Source organism: Falco rusticolus, chromosome 7, assembly GCF_015220075.1.
Source record: "Falco rusticolus isolate bFalRus1 chromosome 7, bFalRus1.pri, whole genome shotgun sequence".
NCBI classification, from domain to species: Eukaryota; Metazoa; Chordata; class Aves; order Falconiformes; family Falconidae; genus Falco; species Falco rusticolus.
The window spans coordinates 58,086,022-58,099,083 of record NC_051193.1 but is presented as its reverse complement, the minus strand read 5'-3'; positions in this window follow the sequence as shown (position 1 = coordinate 58,099,083).

The following is a 13,062-nucleotide window of genomic DNA, read 5'->3' as shown; positions in this document are numbered from 1 at the left end:
CCCCCCAAAACTAAGATCACATAGCAGAAAATCTTGCATTATGGTGTGAGGTGAAAGTACTTAAATTTATCTGGTATATTGAAAGGAAGTTTAAGAGACGGGTTGATAAATAAGTATTTAAACATAGGAATTATATCTCACAGCACAGAGCTTTTTGATCTTGCTGTCAGAAATGGAACGCAAGCTAACTACTAGGAATCAAAATTAAGATAATTCTTCTAGAAATAATACACAAAATTACTGGGAGACCTGAAAGGGTCATGGATCCCTTAAAATTAGATGCATTTTCATCTGTCTGCTGAAAGAAATTCTACTAGTGGCCAAGATAGAGGGCCACACTGAAAAATTACAGTGCGCTTCTGGTCTTTGAGGGTAGTACTCAGTCCCCTCATATTTTTGGGCTTGGGAGGAAAAGTAGAGAAATTTCAAGTTATAGAAGATTTGATTGCTCTCCACAATCTCAGTTTTACACCTCAGAGCAGGGCAGTGTGTATAATAATATCTCATAACATAGGCCTTAAAATAATTGCCTTTAAAGTCAAGATGTTTCTGTTTCTCTTGATGTATATCTGCACGAATATATTGTGGTTATGGAGTTTTGATTTTTCCTCTCCTCTAGGAAACAGAATGGGTGATGGTTACAGAAAGGACTACAGATGCCATACTGTGAGAAAGAACTGGAACTCATTGTAATCTTGATTTCAGTTTGCAAAATATTCTTCCCAGCTTGCTTTGTTGTGAACTCTGTGGAGTTTCACTTTCCTTCAGATCATGGATACAGTTCATCTAGTATCTAGTAGAATTGATTTTTCTTCAAGAAGCTGGATCCTTTCTAATTTTTGCTTTTGTTTTAATCTGATAGAATAAAGTGCAAACTGATGAGTTGTGATGTCAGGCGAGATGAACTAATTATCGTTTTGGGCATATATAAAGCATGCTAAAACATAAAGCAAATGGATAAACCACCTGCATCATTAGGAAAAAGTATGTATATATGGACTTATTTTAATAAGAATGTAAGCAAAAATATTTTAAGATGATATTACACAAGATGTTCTTCACTGTTTTTTTTAGTGATAAGGTTTTAAAGTATCTTTTTATAAGCTTTCCTCTGTTGTGACAGGATTACTTCTGCTCATCTGTAACTACAAAAGTGTTTCTTAAAAAAAATGTCTGACAACTCAGTTCTTGAATGTCAAAGAAAGAAACCTATAGATGTGACACAGTAATTCAGTGACAATGCAGAGTACCTTTTTACCTCGGAACATTTCCTCTTTTTCTTTTTGGGCCTTAGATGGTCTTTCCTGTCCCTTAGTGACACATGCAGAAATTGAAACGGCAGAACTGAACAGCAGTTCACTAAAACTATTATCCAGCTGCTGCTGCTGAAGAACCAGTGCCTTCAGGAGGGTGCAGCTAGCTTATAAGGCAATATCCAGAGAAGAATCCACTGCTAATCTTAGACAGTGAGATTGTTTTGGAGCATGAGGTGAAATGTTTTATATTATTTATGATTCTTCATACTATCATATAAGTTCTTATAAAAGAAAAGCATATTGGCAATCTCTTGAAAAGCATTCACTTGAAGTCCTTCAAATCAAACCTTGACCCCATTTAATAGTAGAGGCTGTAGAGACTCTATGAAACTTATGTCCTACTTCATAAAAACTGATGTTTCTGCTGTCACCTTGCTAGCCTTATTGGACAACAGTTATGACATCACACAGCAGAGACAGTCTATTGCTAAACTGCATTCTGGCCTCTGTATTAGTTTCCAAATGAAGGAAGAAGAAAGGGGATACTGTAGCTGTTACCTAAGCCGTAGGAGCACAGGAAGTCTAAGAGACTAACCTTTCTCTGACCTATTATTCAACCTTGTGCAGAAAGCTTTGTTTAGCTGTTGCTCTGGGTATGTCTTTTAAACACTTGACTGAAACTTTATAAATGATGTGGTACATATATAAAAGGAGATAAAAATTAATTTTTTGTAAGTCTTTGTTTTTTTTCTCTAGTGTACAGTGTTTATGCTCTCAACCATGGTTTTTTAGTGGCCAGTTTTTAAGCTAGCTATTTAAGATCTTAACATTTTATTTTGGGTGGCCCACTTAGTGTGATTATCCACACAAGGAGATTCCTGTCCCCTGTGACCCATCAGCAGATGGTATCTTGGTCTATTGTAGACCTGATGCAATACTTGCAAGGCGCAAGGAAGGATGATAGTGATGTCAGCTGCCAAAGAGCAATCTGGAAGAACAACTTGATTTGATGACTTCACACAAGCAGCCTTTAAGTTTAATTTCCTCTTCCATTAGGCTGTCATTCAATAATCCTTTTGAACCAAGAACTCCTGAGATTTTAAGGACCCCATAAAACCTCCTCATCAATATATTCTAGCCATGCTAAAGCAATTGCTATGCCTTCTTTGAGAAAATTATTATTTTGTCTACAAACACTTTTATCCAGGCATCATAGACTCCTATTATAAACATTTCATAACTAAGCAACAGCATCCAATTTTGTGAAGTATGAATTTAAGATTGTTTATTCCAAGCATAGCACTGATAAATTGTACTAGTTTTCCCAACTATTTTATTTCTACTAGAAAATGGATTTCTAAACAAGAAAAGTGCGATATTAATGTAAAATTTATTTTTCCCTTAACATTCCAAGTCACATAATACTGTTCAGTGTTATTCTCCAAAGGAATTTTTTTCACCAGTGTTTTCTTCTACAAGGTATAACCCTGCTCCAATTTTTACAATAATCATACTCTTGCATGCTGGAACTACCTTCCACCGTTATGCCTTATTACCTGCCTGAGGTGGACTGTTATCACACACAAAACTTACGTTCCCTCTTGCATCTTTTACCCAGATAATGTTGTAAAAAAAAAAAAAAAATCAACCTGTGCCAATTTTACATGCTTCCAATGAAAATACTCCTTTTAGGAGTGCATTTCTGTATCATGTATGTATGGAATTTTGATAAATATTAAAAATAAACAAACAGTCAATTGAATGACAATATATTTAAATTGCTCTAATCAACTGGAAAACAAAATTGCTGTTGTATTATTTAAAATTATAATTAATTGCTTATGATTTACATAATTTTTCTGTCCCAAGATCCTGGCACATAACCAATTACATTCATAAATTACTGTACTATGTTTTTAATGAAATAATTCCAGAAACACTGATATTCATCCCTATTAAAAACCCTGGTCAATTCAACTGTTACTATTCTTGAGAGTCAACAAGTTCCCTGATTATAGGACTGTGGACAGAAGGAATGAATACTATTGTTATGGTCCTCGCAGTGAGATTGTGCTTGAAAGGGTGCTTAGAAATCTTACCTCTCTGGATATTGTGCTCCCTTGCTCCTACAGGGACAAGATTCTGATTAAAGTGTTAATCTCTGAAGAAACAGGTCAGCTGCACGATTTGTAAGTTCTAAGGCATGGATAGTCATCCAGACCAAGCGTTTAAACTGAGACCAGAAGGAAAATTAAGGCAAGTGTGATCTCTGGAGCTCATTAAATCCATTCTGCATGCAAATGACAAAGCACCTCTGAATATTATCCTGGGGTTTGCCCAAAATAGTAGTAATCTTGCAGAATGGTTTCACCATGTAGTAAACTAACTCATCTGAGGTTTATGTTATTTATTTATTAATATGTTACTATAATGTACATATACAGTATTATTATATCTTTTTCTTCTATTACGTGTTATAAATATTGCTATAAATAATAGTATTTATCATTGCATTACTTAATCTTGTTTGGATCTAGGCTATTTATATTTTTTTTCCAGCCTTCTAAAAGAAAAACGTTGATTCTAAGTTAGTTAGCTAGGCCTCATTGAGAAATGGAAAGAAAGTTGCATCCACAAAAATGTCACCTATCTTACATCTCTCTCCCCAGTCATCTTTAGAAGGCAACTCATTCAGTCCTATTTACCTCCAGGGACAGCAGGGTACAACCAACCAACTTAGTCTAGAAACTTAGCTTTTAGATGGGTGCAGTCACATGTGATGAATCCTTTCCCAATTTGAAATGCAAATTTGAAAAATATTTTTCTTCTCTTCCCCCTGTGGGAGATACATAATGTGGGGTGAGAATGAAGTTGCTGTGTTTGAAAACATTTCATGGCTTTTTGACAGTATTCTTGTCAGGGGGTTGTTGTTTTTTAAAGAAATACCACAAATTATCATCAATGTGCCAAAATAAAAGTACAGAAGAGATGTATTTTCAACAGAGGAAAGGCAGAAAATTTCCACACTAGAAATAATAAGTTAATTTGCAGATCTGTGTTGTTATTAACACTTGTATCTACAGACCCACACTGAATGCAGAGAGAAATCCTAAACCTATATGAAAGCATAATACTGTTGTAGAGTTTAAATACTTGTCTTTTAAGTGGATATACTTACGATTAGATTAGTGGTTTCTTAACTGAGAAGTTTCTTACCACTAGAGGGCTCAAAATTGCTGTTTGATTTTATGTTTGAATACATGCATAAACATATATATAGAGAGATACATACATGCACAATGTATGATATGTGCACATCATTCATGTGCATGCTGTTTGTGTGTATATAGGTATAAACACACATATATGCACATACATCTATGTACTTGTAATGATCTATTTTTTTATCGTAAAGGTTTTGAACATTTAAATGCAATCCATATCTTAAGGATTTTTAATATAACTTCACAATTCACCATATAAAGGTGAAATGTTTCTTAAATGTCATTAAAAAAATTACAATTTTTAACTTGGTTCTCAGATGTCTGAATTTATACAGAATATTCCACAATTACAATGAAATACATTCAACTGCCTTGACCAATGCCTGCTGTCATCAAATGTTTTATTAAGATATCTAGATGACACTGAATAACATGGGCATAGTTAATTTTTTTCATAAATGACTCCACAGAATGAAATGCAGTGTTGCAGAACCTATCACACCATGGATTTTTTGTTTGATTATATGACATATTCTCCTGGGAATCTTAGGAGTCTCTGAATAAATAAAAAAAATTTCCTGGAAAGCTGTCTGTTTTCTTTCACTAATGTGACAATTGAATGAAGAGAGAGAAATGGCTTTCAACCATTTTAAGTAATGCATAACCTTTGGAGATAGTGCAACCCAGTTTCCTTCATAGTATACTGATTAGATGAAATAATTTTACCCATGCATTCCAAATGATAATTAACATAATATTTGCAGTCAGACCTTGACATATACAAAAGTTTGAGGTAGGAACATTTCTATGTGCTAGCGAAATTATATCAATCTAAGAAAACCGCTCAAGAAACCAGTATTTCAAGAGCAATGAAGTTTCAGATAATCATGACTAAAACCAAGTATGTTGCTGTAGAAAGAACACAGACACCAAAATGTTTTGCAGATATTTATTGTTGCACATAATACTCAATTTTGAAAATATTTTCTTCAGAATTTTTTCCTGTACAGAAAATTGTGAAAAAGCACAAAAAACCAGAAGATACTCTTTTTGCGGCACTTCAGTGTTTTGATTGCTTGTGAAAAATTGTGTTGCACACAATCATGCATATGAATAAAGACTACTCAAGTGAATAAGCATTTGCATAACTGAATCAAATCTTTCAGATTTTGCTACAGAATAGTATCTTTGAATTTGGCTGGGCTACATGTGATTACTGCCTACATTATCACTAGTACAGTTAGATACTAACAATTGAATACAGCTTTAGTATCTTCATTTTCTAGCTTCATCATATTATGTGTGTTTTCTTAAACTGTTAAAAGTTTTACCAGATGGCTCACCTTCATAAAATGGTAAGTTCTTCAAAAAGCACAATAAAATAACTGGGGGGAGGAAGTTAAGACTAAACAGTAAAGTAAGCTGGAAATACAATTCTATTGCCATGTACACTTAGCTAAACTTTAAAAGTACAACTTATTATAGTTCCATTTATGTTAGCACATTTACTTTAAAATGAAAACCATATCCAAGAAAGGCAAGAGTTTTTATTTTAAGAACTTTAACTCTTGCTTGTTTTGCTTTAAAAATGTATCTTTACTGATTCTGTATGATGTTAGATTAGAACTATAATGTTCTAATAAGAAAAATCATATTTTGTGTATTTTTCCTTATGTGGAATGCAGTTTTCTTTTGTCAGCCTCAGTCTGTTATCTGAACTTGGAAAACAACCTGGTACATTGGATGACAGACACTAAAAGCGGCTTTGTTACTGATAGACAGGGTTGTCTGGCATATTCATCACATCACCTTTGGTTCCAGGAGTAAAACATCCTGAAATCAATAAAGTAGACTGGAATATATCGACACTACTTTTACATAAACTAAAATTCTAAGTTTTATAAATTTTAAACACATTTCCATAACTGGAAGATCCACTTCCTTAATGACAGAGTACTGAAGTCAATGAAATTAGGCCAGCAGTAAGGTTCTATCCAGATGGAGTTAGCTGTTCCATTAGGATCCTAAAAAAACCCAACCTTATCATATCACACCACTGTACAAATTATCTGTAGTGATTTCATACTTATATGATTACCCTCAATTTAAGAAGGACTTCAAACTACTAGAGCATCCAGAGGAAGGCAACCAAGATGGTGAAAGGCTGTACGGGCAAGACTTACGAGGAGCAGCTGAGGTCACTTGGCTTGCTCAGCTTGCAGAAGGCTTAAGGGGAACCTCATCCCAATCTACAACTTCCTTAAGAGGAGCAGTGGAGGGGGAGGTGTTGATCACCTCTGGTGACCAGTGAGAGGACAGGATGAAATGGAGTGAAGCTGTGTCAGAGGAAGTTCAGACTGGACTTCAGGAAAAGGCTCTTCACTGAGAGGGCAGTTGGTCACAGGAACAGTGTCCCTGGGAAGTGGTTACAGCAGCAAGTCTGCCAGAGTTCAAGGAGTATCTGGACAATGCTCTAAGTCATATGGTTTAGGTTTAGGCAGTCCTGTGAGGAGTGGGGAGTTGGACTCAATGATCCTTATGGGTCCCTTGCAACTTGAGATATTCTAGGATTCTATTTCTGTAATCCTCCCATGAGAGTTTTGTCACTCCTGAAAGAAGACTTAACTGACCACGTTAGCTACATCTGCAATTTTCTTGGCAGTTAATACATCATCACTACCTTAGATCTCAGCATCCTTTGTAGAGGAAAAGCCAATCTGAGTTCATGTTGTGTAAATATTTATTAATAACAATCATAACGTGAAAATAGTAGTGATTTTCACAAAGACCCTACATGCCACAAGATTCGTACTGGGTATGAGGAACTGTGAATATGAGGATAATATTCTTATAAGAGTGAGGATTAGAACTCTTAATTAAATAGGTGATTTTTTTTACCACCTTCAAATGAAGTAAGAAACAATTTTATATCGCCAGTGTTTTACCTTATTTTTTGCAGTAGTTATGCTAATTCAGTATATTTTACAATTAACTTTTGCAAATTTTCAGCTCCAGGGATTACAGCTGAATAGGTTGTTTGTAATTAGTTTTATCTATAGGCCTATACCAGTGTAAAGAGAAATCTCTAGAAATATATTTTAGGCTAATACCTATTTCAATGCATAGAATGGAAAAAAATGAAGTAATATTACACTGCCTTGATGACGAGTTTCCAAGCCTGAGTATTTCTTGTTCTTTCAATACCTGTGTATACGTTAAGGATTTTCTCTTCTTTATAATCATGAGAGAAAAAAAAAATGCTGTAGTATACCCTTGTATTCATTTTACTCAGTTTATGGGAACTTTGTTTCAATGGCTACTGAAGTTCAACAGAAATGGGTATGTCTCATTATTTTGAGAAAATAAATCCTGTCTAACTCATTAAATCTAGATGAGGTCAATAGATTCTAATTCTGTTCTGTAGTGAATTTCATATCCAGGAAGCATTATCTCCATCAAGCTTTATCATTTTGTTAGCTAAAATAGTCACTCTCCATATGTTCTCTCTTTCACCAATGGAGAAAGTTCTCATTGTTGTTGCCTTTGCTTAGGCAGAGCTCCTTAATGTGGCTTATGTCAGATATCATTTGATATAAACAAAGATGGAAGAGATGGAATTTTAGCCTCAGTACATTTTTTTAATCTGTTGGCAAAAATGATCTTTCAGGTGCCATGGGATATGGTAGTTTTAATGAACTTTTCCTTAATTGGACAATATTTATCTTTCAGTTTCTACATAATATCTGCATAAGAACATAATCTCACAAGTGAATGGCAGTCATATATTATTCTGTATCTGCCACATCAGACTTCTAAAATATTAAATTTTCTTCTATTTTCTATATTACAAGTGCATTCGAGATATGAAAGTTGCCAAGATTTTCAATTATAAAAATGCCATTTTTAGCCCAGTGGCTGTTGTTACTCCATGTTTCTCCTCACCCATGAATGTGTTCCATAATATTACTTCCATGACACCCTAGTGTGTTAAGAAATACCAGGCATTAACCAAACTGAACTGGCTAAACTGGCAAATACAAGCTTTCAGACTGAACACAGCTTTTTATAAACTTTATTAAAAAAATGTTAAATATGGGGTTTAAGGGATTAAAGCCCTTTGTCATAAACACATACAAAGATTAGAGTTCATTTCCATTTTAAATACTTGCTAACAGGCATAGCAAGTGGGGTAAACATGTAGGACAAGATCCCGAGGCTCAGGATTACAGGGATCTAACAGCAGTCAATCCAAAGCAATGACAGCATGCAACAGAGGCAGGAGGTCCACTTATAAATACCTTTGTTGTGAGCCATGATGAATCTGTAAGCATTGTTGCTAATATGCACAATGATCCTGTTTCTGGGCTTTGTGATTTGTACTTTTTATGGGCACTCATCTCACTTGCAATGACTCAGTTCTGCAGTAATTTTATTTTTACTGTTTCAACATACAAATTTTCCTGTTCTAGAGCAAACAGCTTAAACTTCTAAATGAAAATAAGAACAAGACAAATACAAATATTTAGAAGTTTTGAAACAGGAGTCATCCTACTTGGCTAAAATACTACAAAAAAAATACTCCACAGAAAATTTACAGGAAGCATAATCAGGCTTTTTAATATATATAACATGTAACTTTCTATAACATCATATTTATACCTGTTTATTATCAACATAAACAATTGTTACGTAAAGATTTTCACCGTAAATTCTGTTCAATTATTGGAAAGTAGTCTTTAGTTTTCACTTTTGTAACTGCTAAAAATTTCAAATGATATAGCAGATGTTATTTTGTTTATATATATTTTATTAGAAACAATAGATTATATATTTCTAAATACTCTTTATAAATATTTTGATTAAATAACCCTAAATATTTTTGTGCAAAATTCATTCAAATTGACCATCACTAGAATATGAAGAGAATCTCTCTTATTGCATGAATGCTCTGCAGTTTATGTTAATATCTTTTATATAGTTTCCTTCCTCTATCCACTATTTTTTCCCTTAAGTATTTTCTATTGAATGACTTAAACCCCTTTGAAGTTCATAGAACTGTTTTCAGCCAGTAGGTCCATGGACTTCTATCTTCTATCCAAAGGGTTTAAAGAAAAAAAAAATTAAGTTTCTGAACATAATATATGCATGTGAAACATTTAAAGCAATTTGTAACTTGTCTGAAAGAAAAAGTTTTAAAGTCCACATATTCAGAAAGGTGTTGAGGGCTGCGGTAGAAAGATTCCCATTGTCTTACTGTATGCTTGGATGAGATCCGGTGGCCTAAATCTGCAATATTGAAGCAATGCGGCTCTCTCCCATTGAAGTGAAAACAAATAAAGCATCAATTCATCAAGGTAGATAAACATATGCTTTATTTTGAGCATATGAGTTTTTCCATTCTCTTTGGTTGAATTTAAAGTCATGCACCCACTTACAAACACATATAGCAACTTCATGATAAAAGTCTTAGTGTAATTTAAATCAAAATCAGTTACATTTTGCAACTAGCATCAAAATAAGGAAACAGTTCTATATCTTGCAATTGATTAAAGTAAAAATGGCCTCATATTTTCACATTTCCAGTGCTGCTTTCACTGAAACAAAATAACAAGATTAATAAACCCCAAAAGTAATTAATAATCTGTCACCATTCCTTCTTGCTCAAAATGGTAGCTAAATAATGTAGATAGACTTGCACTACTGATGAGCTGTCTGTTTTACCCTCACTGCACTAAGGAATACCCTTTGTCTCGAATACGTAGCATTATGTCTAATCCCCATGCTTTTTCTGGGACCAGATAGCCTTTGTGTGCAGCTGACACACAGTTACATGTTTTCATGGCAAACACTGAGGATAGGAACCAAATCATTCTGGCCAATTTATCCTGGCAGAAAGTTCCCTCCCCCACCAGAAGACTTTCCAATTCAGGAGTATTATGTAATAATTTATTTCAAGCAAGTAGAAATATAAAGCACTGGAATCATTAATTTTTGTTGGTGAAGTAAAATAATTCCTTCAAAAACAAACTCTGAGGCATTTCCTAAACTCCAGGGGAGAATCAGTTGAAGTTCCCAGTGTAACTTCATATTCTTTTAGGTAATAACTATTGCCTAAATCTTGCTGTGCTGAAAATTAATTTGTGATCTACTGGCATACGCATTTTTGTATAGTAAGCCTTTAAAAAGTGTTTTTAAAGATCTCTAGATCTCTACTTAGGAACTATTACTATTGCAATAATATTAGAGATAGGACTTTTATTACCTTTCCATTGGCAAAAATCCTACTGTTATAATATTATTATACCTGTAAAAATTACTTTTGCTGGAATAGCTTATTATTTAGAAAATTGATTACAAATTATACTGGAAAAAAGTGAAGTTTGTAGGTGGTTAAGAGTAGGTTAATTTTACTAGGAATATTTGACTTCAATGATCTCAAGTAGTATACATTTTGGCATTCAGCAAAATGATCAGAGCAACTCTAATTTTGCTGCATAATTTAATAGAAATCATGGTTACCACAGAAAAAACAGTACCTTTTTCTTTATTGTCTCATTCTTGTTTTTCCTTTATCCCTTGTGCAACATGTTTATTTGCCCCTTTTCCATTCCTTTTCCAGCAGGATTTGTGATCTTCACTAAAATATCTCTCATTTGTCAGCTGCAGTATAGCAGACTTCCAGGCTTAAAAAAAATGCTGAATAAGGTCCTATATTTTGAACTACATTTAAAAGTATGACCTGTTTTTACTAGTTTTAATTTATAACAACCAAGACTGTATTAAACTCTTAGAGAGCATGACTGAGCTCTAGCAGATATGTCCTTATGAGCTCTTAGAGGGTGCTGCATCAGTCCAGGTCTTTTGGTTCACAGGAAGGGGACCAGGTTTAGCAACAGAATCAAAGAAATGAATTTTGCTGTTAATGTCTCTTTTTTCATTTTTTTATTTATCCTAAAGTGCCAAAAATTCCAACAAATAAGACAGTTGGTGGTGGGTTGGCAAAATGAAACACAAAACAGTGGTACTGCTAGAGTAATTGTAATAACTGATATTGGAAAAAGGCATCCCGATTCCTTGAAAAGTACCCTGTTCACCATACTGTTAGAGGAATATATCCTGAAACATCTGGCATGATAACTGGCTAAATTTAGTTTGTAGAAGAGATGCTTCTCCAACGTTCTTTTGTTAGACAGTGCTAAGAGGTACACGATCAACCCTCACACAATCAACACAATCACACAAGCAACAACTAAGACCATAAACTGGCACGAGCTACAGAAGGTGTTCCTGTGATTTCTCACATACTATGTTACATTATTGTTTCATTACAATGGGATTACTCCTAGTTCGTACCAGCTTTAATCCCTGAGTTATCTACTTTCCAATTTCTGATTTAAACAAGCAACAACTGGATATTTTAATCAATAATAGTAATAGTTTAACTGATAGGTATTGGAGGAAAAATGTTTCATAAACTGAAGCTGGAAGTTAAAGACTTGAAAGAAACTTCTGAGTTCATCACTAACTGTAATTTCAGTAGAGCCAAAGTTTACCAATCGTTCAGTAATGAAAAACTGCCAATAGTAGCAGCATCATTTTGGACAAAGACTGTATCTGTTTTCTTTTACCTAGCCAAAATGTATAAGAGGTATCATTTTTCATCTAATGAGTATTGGGCTCTGTCATATTTCCCACCAGGGGAAAAACAAACTATTCATTCTGTTAGCCAGAAGAGAAATACCTAGCATCTCTACAAGAAACGGGAGGATGAGGCTTGTTCCACAAAAGGGACTTTATCAGATTAGGTGATGTTTACTAGAACTTCAGTTATTCTTTAAATTTCTATTTGTTGCAATACATGCTCAATTGCTTTGGTTTATGCCTCTTCCTAATCCCTTTCATTTCTAAGCACAGCTCTCACGTCTGTGGGAGAGATTAGCCTGAATGCTACCATCCATACCTCCACCAGCCAAAAGCATTTATAGAAATAAGGCTGGTAAATTGAATTTGAATTCCATGTCATCACTGAACTAACTCTCACTGAAGTTACAGAACACATCAGCTTGTAGGACATGACTGAAAGGAACAGAAAAGGAATCAACATCCCACAACAGCTTGAACCACCTCTGGTTAGATATGCCGGTCTAGGGCTGGCTGAGAAAGAAAAGATGAGCAACAGATTACAGATTTGGAATAGAAGAAAACTCTGTTGATACAGACTTTTTTATTTTTCCATTGGTCCTTTCTCAGTGGCAATCACAACAGAGTGAAAGCAAGGCTGTACTACAGGCCCCCACAACTATTTTACTTGTGCTTCAGGCCATGAACAATGCAGGTGGCTAATACACTGCCAGGCAGTTGCTTGCATTTTGCTAAAAGCTATTTCATTGCCCCCCACCCGTGACAAAAACACAGCTTGCTTTAAAATCCCCGTGACCTCTACCAGTAGAGGGCTGCACTTCATGTGATGTGCCCCGCTGGACCTCCAGTATCACTGCTCCAAGCAGTGGAATGAGAAATAAGCATAATCTGAAGCATGTCTGTAATAATAAGTACTTTTATTAATATTAAATCTTTATTTG